This window comes from Balaenoptera musculus, chromosome 11 (genome assembly GCF_009873245.2).
Source record: "Balaenoptera musculus isolate JJ_BM4_2016_0621 chromosome 11, mBalMus1.pri.v3, whole genome shotgun sequence".
NCBI classification, from domain to species: domain Eukaryota; kingdom Metazoa; phylum Chordata; class Mammalia; order Artiodactyla; family Balaenopteridae; genus Balaenoptera; species Balaenoptera musculus.
In genome coordinates, this window is record NC_045795.1 from 54,457,600 (window position 1) to 54,472,523 (window position 14,924).

The 14,924-nt window shown below is 41.2% G+C and overlaps 1 protein-coding gene across 27 annotated transcripts in view; it reads left to right on the forward strand.

Moving 5' to 3' along the window:
- The window catches only part of ARPP21 (cAMP regulated phosphoprotein 21), a 165,194-nt gene that overhangs the window by 31,680 nt on the left and 118,590 nt on the right, over window positions 1–14,924 (forward strand). For 25 of the 27 annotated variants that reach the window (XM_036869112.1, XM_036869139.1, XM_036869136.1 and 22 more), the window contains exon 2: window positions 14,227–14,400. The gene's annotated coding sequence lies outside the window, so the exon portion shown is untranslated. Of the gene's footprint in view, window positions 1–14,051; window positions 14,142–14,226; window positions 14,401–14,924 lie in introns of those variants that run through there. The other 2 variants (XM_036869140.1, XM_036869113.1) reach the window with 2 other exon arrangements.

Here is a 14,924-nt window from a genome sequence, read left to right on the forward strand (position 1 = left end):
TACACATCTTTTTTTTTTCAGTGAAATTACATAATTGTTTGAAGTGTAGAACCCTTTTTTGTATATACCATACTTTAGCAAATGCAGAAAAATGCTCTCCTAACATACTATTTATCTATAATAATGAACCATCCTGTCTTTGCTTACTAGATGCTAGTAATAACGAGTGAATGACTCTTTTTGTCTTCCTAGTTTTCAGTCTATTTGTGAAAATTAAAATTTGTTTCAGGCTTTATCATGAATTCCTCCAAATATTCCATGTTCTACTTTCACATATTAATTTTGGATGATTTTTTCTGACAGTTGGGCTGGCCTGCCAGCCTTCCTCCTTACCTTTTTTTCTTTCCTCCCTTCCTTCCTCCGTTCCTCCTTTCCACCCTTCCTTCCTCCTTCCTTTCCTCCCTTCCTTCCTTCCTTCGTTATGAGTAAAAAAAGTTACGGTTTTTTTCCCCTCTGTATAGTTTTCCCCATGTTTACGACTTGGACTTTTTATTAAGGAGATCGTATCTAACAAATATGTTTCCACTTCTGCGCATGCCTTGCTATATATTATGATGCAACTATTGACTTCTCTTATCTATGTTTAAAATCTTGAAGGTATCACAGATAAGCCAGTGGCTCAAAAGCTGAATATTACACATTACATAAGACTGACAGATGTTTCACTTCTACGATAGATCAAATCATAAATTTGATTCTTTCACAGATAATTTCAGCCTGGCCATTTCCACATCTGAGGCTTGGATGTACAGTCTTGCAAACTTTTAAACAGCTGTTGTTTAAAAGTTGTTTTCGTTCGTTTCGCTTGTTTTCGTTCTTTGATCCAATACCAGATTTCCAGCCCCCATTTCAGGAATCCTGTTGTCCTACTGTGTTGCAGGGATACTACATCCCATCTGACTTTTAATTTCAAGGTTGCACCTTAGAGATATCAAAGTGCGCGCATTAGCCTCATGTCTTTCTTCCTAAAATGTCCGTTTGCACTAGGTCCACCCGCAGTCCCCTTTTTTTGAAGTCTCTGAAAATCAAGTGTGTTTCAAGGCTATTTTGTTCTAATCATACGACACATGTACAAAACTAATAGCCCCTTCCCGACCCTTAGCTTAAGCATTATACACCTCATGAATAGAATGACCCCAAATCTTCAACTTCACCATCAGGAATCCTCAAAGAATTTTTACATACAGCTTAACCCTGTTCTTCCAGTAGTCATGGGACCCTTCAGCCCTGGGATCTCAGGCTCACATCTCTCATCACCTGGGTTGAAACTGACCATGTGTCTCGTGAATTTCATCAGTAATTTCTGCCAGTTCCCTTATATAGATGGTTTGATAACCTGTTTTTTCCCACGACAGGTAACTCTAGCAGGCTCTATTAACTCACAGAGCTTACAGCAGCGCATAGTTTTGTAAGATTATCCAAATGTATTCGATATTTTAAAATACAGAGAATTTTAAAAAGCACACACCTGTTTTCCCTGGGCTTCTCTGGATTGAAGGGACTTGTTGGAAGGTTTGAACAGGGAGCATCCCAATAGGAAAGTCCATCAAAGTAGAAGGCATTCACCTGCAAAATACTGCAGTCTCGAATGCAACTAACTCTCTAACAGTCCCTTAGAGCAAGAATGTTTTCTTTAAAAAAAAAAAAAAAAAAAAAAGCTTTGAGGTCAGGCTTGGGGCAGGGAGCGGGGGAGAGGTCATGGGTGTCTGGCCAAGCTTTTGAGGTACACAGTGGTCATGTGATTGCAGTTGTGACATTGAATGGTGGCACACAGGCCAACTTTAAACAGCAGCCCCTATCTTTCAAGTGACCGACCACAGCTCCCTGTAGGTGACTTTGCAAGCAGGGCATCTCGGGTTTAATCAGCATTGCCATAGATGGCCCCAGACCTGGGGGAGCACACACGTGCCCATTCATATGTCTTAAGTAGGAAATTACCTGCCGGGTGAGTCCTGGGACACCTGGCAAAGAAACAGATTCTGTTCCACCGATGTGTTGTAAGGTTCCTGAAAATGTTTCCCTCCCAGGAATATATCCATTTCTCCTCCCAGCAGATTGGTACAGATTGTGTTCTTGCTGTGTGTGAGGCATTATCCATGGTCCCAGAGACACTGGTCCAAGAGCCCTCTGTCCAGGGAATTTAGAATCATTCTCACACCCATGTTCACCACCTGGAATGCTTTAGATGGTTTATATTTAAAGCAGGATCCTAAAACAAGCCAAACCCTTGATGGCTTAGAAGTAAAGGCTTTGAGACACCATATTGCGTATTTGCCTTCTTTTCCTAGACATTCGTTCTCCCTGAGTCTCTGTAAGTCCTGTCTCTGAAGCCACAGAGGTTTCACTCCCTGCCTGCTTCCCTTCTCTTCAAGGAAAGGAAGCATCGCAGGAAATGTTTTCCCATCACTTTCTGCAGCACTTGAGGTCCCAAATGCAGACTCTTTTCCTGCAGTGCATTCCTGAACATCCTTTGGTGGTTTTGTTGTTAACTTACTCTCCTACATCTACAATTTAAATAGTCTTTCTAGAGATTTCATTGTGGTGAGGAAAAATTCCAACACCGTGTTGCTAGCCATTAAAACCAAAAACATGCGGATGTCAAATTAATTCATGTATCCTACATTTCAAGTGCATCTTCTCCAAGGAAGTCTGAGGATAGTAGGAATTATTTATTGAACACTTATGTTCTTCTCTAGCAAATCTGTTGATCTCAGCCCAGTGGCTTTCTGGTTTTCATGACTGTGTTTGCAGGGGTGTCAGTATGGAATTTTGTGTCGTGCTGTACTAGGCAGCATAGAGAAAGAGGAAAAACAAAAGAGGAAAAAAGTTCCCCGCATTCAAGAAGGGGCAGAGATGGCCGGTAGGATGTAGATATATTATCCTCCTCTATGTGAGCTGAGCACCATTGCACTGCAGTGGGGGCATGTTATCCTGAGAGGCCAGATGACACAGGTGAGGGTCCTGATGAAGTGAGCACTGGATGAGACTCAATGGAAGAAACTCGATGTAATAACTGAAAAAATGGAGTTTAGAAGAGAGGCACTACTTCTGTATTTTTTTTTTTTTTTAATTAATAGCTACTTTATTTATTTATTTTTTTAGCTGTGTTGGGTCTTTGTTTCGTGCGAGGTCTTTCTCTAGTTGCGGCAAGTGGGGGCCACTCTTCATCGCGGTGCGCGGGCCTCTCACTATCGCGGCCCCTCCCGTTGCGAGGCACAGGCTCCAGACGCGCAGGCTCAGCAGTTGTGGCTCACGGGCCCAGCCGCTCCGTGGCATGTGGGATCTTCCCAGATCAGGGCTCAAACCCATGTCCCCTGCATTAGCAGGCAGATTCTCAACCACTGCGCCACCAGGGAAGCCCTCTGTATTTGTTTTTAGTCTGGAAATGTGAGCAAGGCCTAACTGTCTGGCCAGTTTAATTGTAATAAATCATACATTTGTTGGATGCCGTCATTTTCATGAAAACTCAGACACTATCAAGGACCTAAAGAAACTCACCTGCATGTGAGTCTTCAGTTCAAGGTATCCATGCTTTCCTTTTATCTAATGAAAACGTCTGCCCATTGTCTGTTTTCTGTCACTTATATCTATTAGTTTCCTTAAGATTGCATTCAAATTAGCCTTTGTGAATAGAAGACTTTGAGGAAACGTTAGGTCTAAGGTTGGCAGTGGTGCGCATTTTTTTTTTAATTCATTTAATCATGACAAACCCGTGTGGTTGGAATTGTCATCAACCTCATTTTTTTTTTTAACTAGTTAATTAATTTATTTATTTTTGGCTGTGTTGGGTCTTCGTTTCTGTGCGAGGGCTTTCCCTAGTTGCGGCAAGCGGGGGCCACTCTTCATCGCGGTGCGCGGGCCTCTCACTATCGCGGCCTCTCTTGTTGTGGAGCACAGGCTCCAGACGCGCAGGCTCAGTAGTTGTGGCTCACGGGCCCAGTTGCTCCGCGGCATGTGGGATCTTCCCAGACCAGGGCTCGAACCCATGTCCCCTGCATTGGCAGGCAGATTCTCAACCACTGCGCCACCAGGGAAGCCCCAGTGGTGTGCATTTTTGTATTGTATGCTTTAGTCCTCTGGATGGGATTGCTTTGCTCTCAAATCTCTTTGTCCGCTGAATTCTCTAGTTGGGTTGTTAGCTGTCCCCGGGGACAAGCACCATCTCTTTCCTTTCTCTAGTGTCCTATCCAAAAGGCCACACAAGTGTAGGTGCTCTCTAGGTAAGTTTGGACTCTCTCTCTCTGAATGGACTGCCCATTATCACAGATACACAGAGCTCAGTCAGACCAAAGCCCTCTTGAGACCCTCCCATCCAGAAGCATGTCATGGTTTTGCCCTATTAGTGGCTGTTGGGCGTTTTCCCTTAACCTTGCCACATTGGTTAATAGTTCTCTGGGTGGTTAGATGCCTTGGCTTTTTGGGGTTGAAGGAAGCAGAAAAAAATAGTACAGTGACAACAAGTCCTGCTGTGTGTCAGGCACTGTTCTCAACACTGAGTTAATACAGAGGTAAACTAACCAGGCACAAATATCCATCATTGTGTAGCTTATGTAATAGTAGGGTGGAGAATGATTTTTACTACTTGGTTCAGATATTGAGCCTTGTTAAAGGGTGACTTATCTGAGTGTCTAAGATCTGGGGATTTCAGTGATCGAAGTAGCCAATAGCCAGCTGCCCTAGCACTAAAAAGACAAGATAAGTAGGTGTGTTGTCTTGCCCACTATAGGTTAGCAACAAATAGTGCAGTTGATATGAGGATAAAATGTAATAATCTATGGAAAACACTCATTCCAAAATCACCCATGTGGAAGTAAATACTAAAAGCATTTATTGGTGTAGTTGTTGGATCTTGTAGAAAGAGCTTGCTATCAATATATTAACACACAATTGTAGCCCAGAGTCACCCAACAGAACTAAAACTCCCTTTGTTCCCAAATCTCCTGAAATTCCCCCTGCTATACTTGGGATGGCAGCAGACATCCGTTTCTGGTAAATCTCTCTCTCCTGCCTCTCTCCCTCCCTTTTGGATGTAGAACTCGCCTCCTGTGGTCATAGACCCTTAAGACCCACACTTGGGCTTTTTATTTTGGGGGAACATCCTTCAATTCCTTTGCTCCCCTTGAAAATCTTTCCATTCTTCTGCTGTTGTAGGGGGGTGGAAGGAGGCAGAGCTAAGGTCCTGGGTGGGTAATTTAAACTTCTATGTTGATTCACTTTGATTAGATTTAGTGATGATGTTAGCTAGTAATAATTCTGAAAAGGCAACCTTAAGGCGTGAAATATTCACAGGCTGTGGCACCAAGTAATACGCCTTGACGTAAGGGAAAACAAAGACATCGTGGCCGTGAAAACCTCTTATTTTTCCCAGTTTATATATAGATAGAACACGAATCTTATCGCCATTTCAAAAACTGACAGAATAGCAATTTATCGATTTATCTTTGCTTTTACTCATTTTATCTAAATGTCTCTTCCTTTCTTCTTTTCTGCAAGAAAGGTTTTAATGACACACACATTTAGCTCACCCTGTGGCACCTATAACTGCATCACATTTGTTAAGTTTCATTGCTTTTGAAATGACAGATTCTTCTTTCACTTCTTGTAGGAATAAAGGACAAAAGAGTTCACATCAGATACGCTGAATAAAATTAGTATTTCTCCCCACCCTTTTTTTGAAGTGCCTTTTCTCTTCATGATGAATTTTTATAGTTTTGAATTCTTTAAGCCAGAGTTGAAAATATGCATTTGTGATAAATCCTTGCTCCATTACAAGGTGTCTCCAGTATACATAACTGAACATAAATAATGGATTATATTCTTGGCATCCAGATCCTCCGAAAGAGGACATCTTAAAATATTGCATTGAACTGAATTGAACTGAGTGGAGAATACAGAAGTTCTGACATCTGTGAGATTAATAATGCTCAAGCAAAAGTATCATTTCAATTGATCATCCCCCCTCCCTTCCCTGAAATAGTGTTGTTTGTCCCAGGAAATCATGGTACAGTGATACCAAGGGAAATACTTAGGATAAGTGTGTGACTTGGTGAGATTCCTGGAAGATCTAACTATTTAGAAACATTTTTGTTTGAACAAAGTTATATGGTATCATCAGCAACAAGATCCCAGCAGTGTTATTTACGTTCCCGGAAAATTTGTTTTAGTTACACTTGGAATAAAAAAGCAACTTCCCAAGTCGGAGATTCTGGCTCTTTGCTTAAACATTAGGGAGACACTCATTTCTAAATGTTACATGTGTTCTGGCACCAGTAAATTCAAATTCATTGTTCCACATTTAAAAAAAAAAAAACTATAATGCTTTCTGAAAACCCTGGGCACACTTTATCTGGGAATCTTGCAGGCATGTGATTTTCTGTATGACTTCTGGAAAGACAGGTACCATGAGTTCTAGAAGTGAAGGAGAAAACTGGGCAGATAACTAGCAGGTACCTTGAAGTCATTCTGATGACTATGGCTTATGGGCTTTCAGGAGTTTCAAAGAAAAAGACGAAGCACAATGTCTAGAAACCCACATGTGTCCATAAAATATTAGGGATAAAATCGGGAAAGAGACACACATACCATTATCAGACAAACTGTTCATGAAGTTTCTGGGCAGTATTTGCTGGCTCATGCGACAGGAAGGGCAATAGTGGTCTAGGGAAAAACAATGTGTGGGTGTCTCTCGCAATATCCCGGGAACTAATTGCACAGATTACATAAGCCTCGTCTATATTTCTAATAGAGCCCCAGGTCACTAGAGGAACACAGAGTTTTATTTTTTTTTTTATTTTTTTTTTTTTTATAAATTTATTTATTTATTTATTTATTTTTAGCTGTGTTGGGTCTTCGTTTCTGTGTGAGGGCTTTCTCTAGTTGTGGGGAGCGGGGGCCACTCTTCATTGCGGTGCGCGGGCCGCTCACTATCGCGGCCTCTCTTGTTGCGGAGCACAGGCTCCAGACGCGCAGGCTCAGTAGTCGTGGCTCACGGGCCCAGTTGCTCCACGGCATGTGGGATCTTCCCAGAGCAGGGCTCGAACCCGTGTTCCGTGCATTAGCAGGCAGATTCTCAACCACTGCGCCACCAGGGAAGCCCCAGAGTTTTAAAAAGAGCTCTCATCCCCAGTTAAAATGACAATGTTTTTGACCCAGCTCTGCCGCTGTCTGTTTGTGGATCTTCTGCAAGTCACTGGATTTAATATCAGCTAGACTAGATGATTTCAAGGTTCTTTGCAGGGCTGTGGTTCTCTGGGTACTTTTTTTTTTTTTTTTTTAAGTTTGCACATGGCTGGAGGTTGGTGATGCTTCCCTGTGTATGGATAAATCATACCTAGACTCTTAACAGATTGAGGCAGGAAACATAAGGTGGTGATTAGCCTGCATGGCTTATGAAAGTTGAGGCTATTTTAAAATCCTGGGACTGGTCCCAGGGGTCACCCAGTCAAACCCAGACAAGCCTCGGTGTTTTCTCAGTCTCTGATTGTTTTTTGTTTTTGTTTTTTAATTTATTATTTATTTTTGGCTGTGTTGGGTCTTCGTTTCTGTGCGAGGGCTTTCTCCAGCTGCGGCGAGCGGGGGCCACTCTTCATCGCGGCGTGCGGGCCTCTCACTATCACGGCCTCTCTTGTTGCAGAGCACAGGCTCCAGACACGCAGGCTCAGTAGTTGTGGCTCACAGGCCCAGCCGGTCCGCGGCATGTGGGATCTTCCCAGACCAGGGCTCGAACCCATGTCCCCTGCATTGGCAGGCAGATTCTCAACCACTGCGCCACCAGGGAAGCCCTCGGATTGTTTTCTAACATGGCAACGGGGCCACTGGCCCTGTTCTCTGTGGCATTAATTGTGGTCAGAAAACTCTCCTTATCTGCAATAAAAAAATATGCAAAATACTGAGGCAGTGATGTGACAAAGCTGCTGATCAGCTGCTCCATTACCTGCAGCTCTCTCATTAAGATGATTGACGGCTGATGTTTGTATTGCACTAAGATGCGCCCAGAGTTGTCTTGTGCAGTTAGAAGTGGTTTCTGTTGTTACCTTTTGTGGATAAGGACACATTGGCCAAACACGCACTGATTCTAGTAGAGGTGCAGCAGAAAATTCTCTGCACATCACTGCATCCTAACCTTTTATTCTTGCAGTGTCCACATTGGATGGTTAAATAGCAGAGCTTATCTTGCCAAAGATGGGATTGCTAAGATGATGATGAGGAGGAGGAGGAGGATGGTCCCCTTTATTGGGTACCTATTTGAATCAGTACAAACCAAGGCAGGTTACATCCACCACACTTGTCTTTCTGTGTATGTGTTATCAATACACCAGAAGCAGTTTTGTAAAGTAGGCCAGTTCCTCTCTTGTACTATCATTTTCTGCCTTTGATCTGTTTGTATGTATATTGATTTGTCTATTTTTCATTTTTATCATATTCAAGAAGAAAAAAGTTTTTTAGGTTCTTTTATTGTGACAAAATATACATAATATAATATTTATCATTTTAGCCATTCCGAAGTGTACAATTAAGTGGCATTAAACTGTGTAACCATCACATCTGTACCCACAACTTTTTTTTAAAGTCAATGACCCTTACTCTTTTATTTATTTATTTATTTATTTATTTTTGGCTGTGTTGGGTCTTCGTTTCTGTGCGAGGGCTTTCTCTAGTTGCGGCAAGTGGGGGCCACTCTTCATCGCGGTGCGTGGGCCTCTCACTATCGCGGCCTCTCTTGTTGCGGAGCACAGGCTCCAGACGCGCAGGCTCAGTAGTTGTGGCTCACGGGCCTAGTTGCTCCACGGCATGTGGGGTCTTCCCAGACTAGGGCTCGAACCCTTGTCCCCTACGTTGGCAGGCAGATTCTCAACCACTGCGCCACCAGGGAAGCCCTACCCACAACTTTTTAATCATCCCCAACAAAAACCAATTAAACAACAACTCCTTTCTTCCTTACCTCTGGCTCCTGGTAGCCTCCCTTCTACTTTCTGTCTCTATAAATTTGCCTGTTCTAGGTACTTCATAAAAGCAGAATCATACCATCTTTGTTCTTCTCTGTCTGACTTATTTTACTAAGAATAATATTTTTTTTTTAAGAATAATATTTTTAAAGTCCATACATGTTGTAACATGTATCAGAATTCCATTCCTTTTTAAGGCTGAATAATATTCCATTGTATGTATATACCTCATTTTGTTTATTCATTCATCTGCTGATGGATACCTTTTGGCCATTGTGAATAATGCTGCCATGAACATTGGTGTACAAATATCTCTTCTAGTCCCTGCTTTCCATTTTCTTGGATGTATATTTTGGAGTTGAATTACTGGGTCATATGGTAGTTCTATGTTTAGAAAGGTAGGTTCTTGGTTTTTTTTCCTAGTGCTAACTTTTGAAGCAACACCAAGTAAGGCCAATTCCTTGTTCTCTGAATATGTTTTAAAATAGCATTAGAAAATAGCTATTTTGTCCTCCCTAAGTCTTCTCTTGTCTAAACTAAAAATTGCAAATTATGCAACTATTTTTTAGAACCCAAATGTAAGATCTTTTGTCCGTCCCTGCTACATTTCACTTTATTACTTTCTTCAATTAGTTTACTCTATGGGGATATCCAAATATTTATTATGGGACCCAGTACATTATTTACTTCTCCCAAGTTTATGTCTTTCTTTGAAATACACTGAGAAAACATTTAAGAATTATAAAAGCAGAAGTCATCTTTATTTTCCAGTTCATGAATAATCAAGAAAAGGATGATGAAGATAAAATTGTTTAACCCATCTTTAAAATTTTTCATGTGGATCCATTAGAAGTATTTAACTTTTATCTTATTTTATTTTTTTGAAAAAAAAGAGGATTTTTTTAAGATTGTGTTAGAGCATCCTTGCAGGTGGTAGAGATTCCGTAAACAGTTGTTATAAAAGTGAAGAATTGAAATATTGGCCTTTTTCCTTCAGATGTTTTTACCGAGATCAGACCTCTCTTATTTTTAAAGACACTTGTGATTATTGTGGGGCTGTTCTTATGTCCAAAGCTTTGACATCAGTTTTTTCCATTACTGAAGTCTGCTAAATGTTGATGTAGGTTATGTTTGTGTCCAATTTGCTATAATAATAAGGAAGAAAAAGTGATATTCTACATATGAGTTACTGTATGTTTATAAACTGCCTAGCTATCAAAGTTGAAATAAGAATATTCATGTAAAATACTTCTACCTTTAAACCCCTAGTATGAAAATTCCTTTTCTTAAATATCCTCCTAGGTTCTTCCTCCAAAACAGTTGTCTGATCACTTTGGCATTTGCATGGTGGTTCAAGAATTTTACAGAATGCCTGTGCATTGAGTTGACCAAAAAGAGTTTAATGAAAGGGTAGAACTCCTGGTTGGGTATTTCTTATACATGTATTGAAGGAGACATTTTTCTTTGGAAAGTAAACTTATGTGAAATTCTCTTATTGATGTTTTTCTGTTACCTGGGGAAACTTTCAAGCTTGCTGAAGGTATTAGTCCATATGTTCTATTCATGCCATGATGCCATGGTTGCTCTCATTTCTGAAAGGATTACATTCCAATTACTTCTCTTTTCTTTCTTTCTTTCTTTCCTTCTTTCTTTCTTTCTTTCCTTCCTTCCTTCCTTCCTTCCTTCCTTCCTTCCTTCCTTCTTTCTTTCTTTCTTTCTTTCTTTCTTCCTTCCTTCCTTCCTTCCTTCCTTCCTTCCTTCCTTCCTTCCTTCCTTCCTTTCTTTCTGGCTGCATTTTGGGTCTTTGTTGCTGCGTGCAGGCTTTCTCTAGTTGTGTCAAGCTGGGGCTACTCTTCATTGCAGTGCGCAGGCTTCTCATTCCGGTGGCCTCTCTTGTTGCAGAGCCACTAGGGAAGCCCTCCAATTACTTTTCTTCTCTCTTTTTTTTGTTTTTTAAGTCTTTAAACTTAATCTTACATGTTCAAACTAACTCTTTTAACTTTAACAGAATAACTGTTTTGAGACTGGGGTGTGTCTGGTTGATAAGGGGTTGCAGCATTTAAATACCTTATGCAGCAAACTGACAGATCACTAATATCACAGTTTGCTAGTGGCTTACATTTGCAGAACTGTGACTAGCTAAAAAAAGAAGAAACGGTGCATAAGGGAAAAACATTTCAATTGTTCAAATGAGTAAATCTTGATTGTGTTGTCTCATCATAAAGTACCTATACTGATTGAAGATAAGATTAGTCATCCTCTGCTAATTTTGAGTAGAAGGATTGTGACAAAAGTGACTAATAAAGTGGCCCTCCCAACTTGCTAATAGAATTTAATGTCCCATTTTAGATATCCTCTGAGAACTAAATCACTGCTGGAATTTGAATCAAACCCCAAGCTTTCTTTCTCCACATGACAGCCCAGTGATTAATATATGTAACACACACACACACGCATGTGCGCACACAATTAGGACATGCCTATTTTGTTGGTGATGATGAAAGACAGAATATTTGGTCTTTTGCACGGTGCTTCTCTCCTCTCGCCCTCTCTTTCTCATCCCCACAAACCTAGTTGCTACTGTATGCAACTCTAAAGTCAGCCAAAAAAATAAGAAACAACATAATCTAAAATGGTCATTATTTTACTCATTTTCCTCACTGTAAATAGCTGACAACACCGTTGATCAATTTCCTATAGCTTACTTATTGCCTGCCTTTCCTCAATATCACCCCCTAAACTGTGGTTAAAATATTATTTCCACTGAAAGAACTGCAGTGACTTTTATTTTGTGCATTTGTATAGAGTCTGCTTTTTCTCCCTCCCCACCTCCGACGATAACAATTGACACTTGGCCAGGATATCTATTAACCAAATGTTGGATAAAACATATTTGTTAGACATGGTTTTGCTTCTTTGTGAAAAATGGGAGAAATTGGGACAAATGAAGATTAAATAGCAGTGGAAGAGTCGGGTTAGTTTGGGGAACAGAAAGCTGGACTAGGGTTGATTTCCTGGCACTGCTTTCTTAGCAAAGAGAACAGTTTTAATCAGTTACAAAAATATTTGTGATCCATATGTTCCTCCCTGCTCGTTCCCATATGCCCATATTCTCTTTTATCTTGGTGGATGATGACTTTATGATTCAGGGATGCAAGAATAATACCTCACTGGCTTTAGAGCACAGTGCTATTTCCAAACGTGTCCTGGTAATTACGCATGCACATATATCCAGGCTGTTCACGCTTTGAGATGGTTACGTGAATATCAGTTTGTTCTTTCTTCGTGGAAAGAATTATATCTTGCATCCACCTACTGGGGCTGGAATAAGGCATCTAAGGCTTAGATTTGAAAACTGCATGGCCATTTCACCTGCTGGATTAACCACCGCTGTACAAATAGGAGCATCAGAGAAAGGAGACAGGAAGGCTGCGGTGATCGTTGATAACTTCATTTTCTTTGGGAAAAGGAAAACAGAATCCAAAAAGCATTTGGTAAATCCATCCATCACGGGTGCCTATTCTAAGACATGTTAGGTATTGAGCTGGTTACTTAAATAGATCCTAATTTTAAGGCATGTTGACTTCTATTTAGTATCAAGTGTTCATTATGTGAAACTGATAAAAATTGAGAAATTAAAATTACTGTTGATGAGCAATGCATTTGGTCCCTAAATTCATGTTTCCTTCGCAACAGTTATATAATTTTTAACGACAAAAGAAACTTTTTACAGCCGAAGTATCCATTTTAATAAGACATAAATAAAGCTAGAAATTATTGACTGTATAAGTGATTGAATTTTCAACAGTTGTTTTCCTCTTACACAGCAAATGGTGTCGTAACCCAATAGGCTGTTAATAAAGCTGCAGTAAAATCCGATAAGGAGCCAGCTGTGCTCATGTCAACTTGGGAGGGGGCAGCGAGGGGGAGGCAGAGAGAGTTTCTAAACTTCAGAGTAAATAACTGAGATGCATTTAGTGTTTTCAAAGTCGGGTATACGGTGGAACACGTGCGCAGGCTGTTGGATTTAGCAGATGTGCGCCAGGGTAGAGTTGCAGCAAAGGGAGAGAGATACAGCTTGGTTTTGGCAAACGTTATTAGGAATCCGTCTCTCTGTTTGCATTCAAGCTGTATTTGCCGCTGCTCCTGCAGGAGTTGTGAGAAAAAGAAAGTGCACGTTACAGCAGGGATTGCTTTCAACAGGCTCAAAGTTTGCAAATCTGTTGAATCCCTCTGACAGTGTTGCTTTGCTGTCAAACAGAATGCCCAGCTGACGGTGGCAGTCCTGATGGGGAGGGGCCGGTAGGTGGCGGGTAAATGATGCTCACAGAGCGAAGAGAATATTCGGAATTCTTCTTCTCAAACTGTCAGTGGAGAGGAAAGAGCTCTCTCAACAATACCACTGTGAAAGTTTTCTTTTTTCTTTCTTTGTTTTTTTCACTTTTATAGCTAATGCCTCATTAAGTCAAAAATCTTTCAGTATGCCTTCTTTTTTTTTTTTTTTTTTTTTTTTTTAAATTTATTTATTTATTTATTTATGTCTGTGTTGGGTCTTCGTTTCTGTGCGAGGGCTTTCTCTAGTTGTGGCAAGTGGGGGCCACTCTTCATCGCGGTGCGCGGGCCTCTCACTATCACGGCCTCTCTTGCTGCAGAGCACAGGCTCTAGACGCGCAGGCTCAGTAATTGTGGCTCACGGGCCCAGCTGCTCTGCGGCATGTGGGATCTTCCCAGACCAGGGCTCGAACCCGTGTCCCCTGCATTGGCAGGCGGATTCTCAACCACTGCGCCACCAGGGAAGCCCCCAGTATGCCTTCTTAGGATAACTTTCAGAAGAAAAGAGTCACAGGAACAGCACTCAAGGAGATTATATTGATCTATAATTAAGACAAAAGCTTTGGTTAAAAAAGGAGGCAAGACTTTTGCTCATAGGTGATCCGGATTGTCATGGAGGCAAACACACAAGCTTGTTTTTTTTTTTTTTTTTTTTAATATAAAGTGCGAGATTTCACTAAAAAAGGTTAAAATTGAAGTGAGTAATCTTCGGTGCATAATGCAATTGTTAATTTTAGCTCGTTGCGTGGGTGCCGCTCTGACTTGAACAGCCGGCTGTAGCCTTCATTAGAGAAGAAGCAGGCAGCTCGGGACAGGTGGAGTGGATCAAGCCGTGAACGTGATTTGCTAGAGGCCGGTCATAGTGTTAGAAACCCAGTCTTATTTCGTCCCTCACCCTTACCATGGTTATTGCAGTTATTGTGACTATTGACTTTTCGTCTTTTTTCAGGTGGATGATGTGTCAGGCTGTGTAAGGGAATCGCATGGAGATGGGCGTTTTGAACTGTTAATGGGGACATGGGACTCCCGCTGTCTCTGATCCCTCGTGTGGATTTTCCCGGCGTAGAAGGACAGAAGCCGCTCGTAAGTCGCCAAGACCGACAGCAGAAATTCTGCGCAAAAGGTAAAGGGCTGTCATCAGATGGCTGTCATCTCATCTGTATATTTTTCTCATTCTATAAATATGCCTGTTTGCATAAAACAGTTCATGAAAGGCAACCAAAACAGACAGGATCTGTATCAGGGATTCAACTGACTTAGTGTTTGTAAAATTAGAGCTCAATTTGTTCTTTTTTTTTTTTAAAGCTGGCCACAATCTGTTTTTTATTGAAACCCTCTGGAAAAAAAGTTAGGGCAACAGAAGTCCCATCTCCTCCCCCCACTCAGTACATTGAGAAACAAACTATTTGCTACTGGGAAACAGAACTTTTTGTTTGGTTAACTACACACATCCCCGGTGTCACTGAAATACGAGAGATCTGTCAGATACACTGAATGGATATCCTCAAACCTCCCCAAACCTAAGAGCCTTGCTCACCAGGCCCTCACAGACTCCAAGTACCATCCTTGAGGAAAACTACCTTTTCCATTCCCACAATCCTTTGCCAAGTGAGCTTGTCCTGTCATGGTAGGTCTTAGCAAATTTGC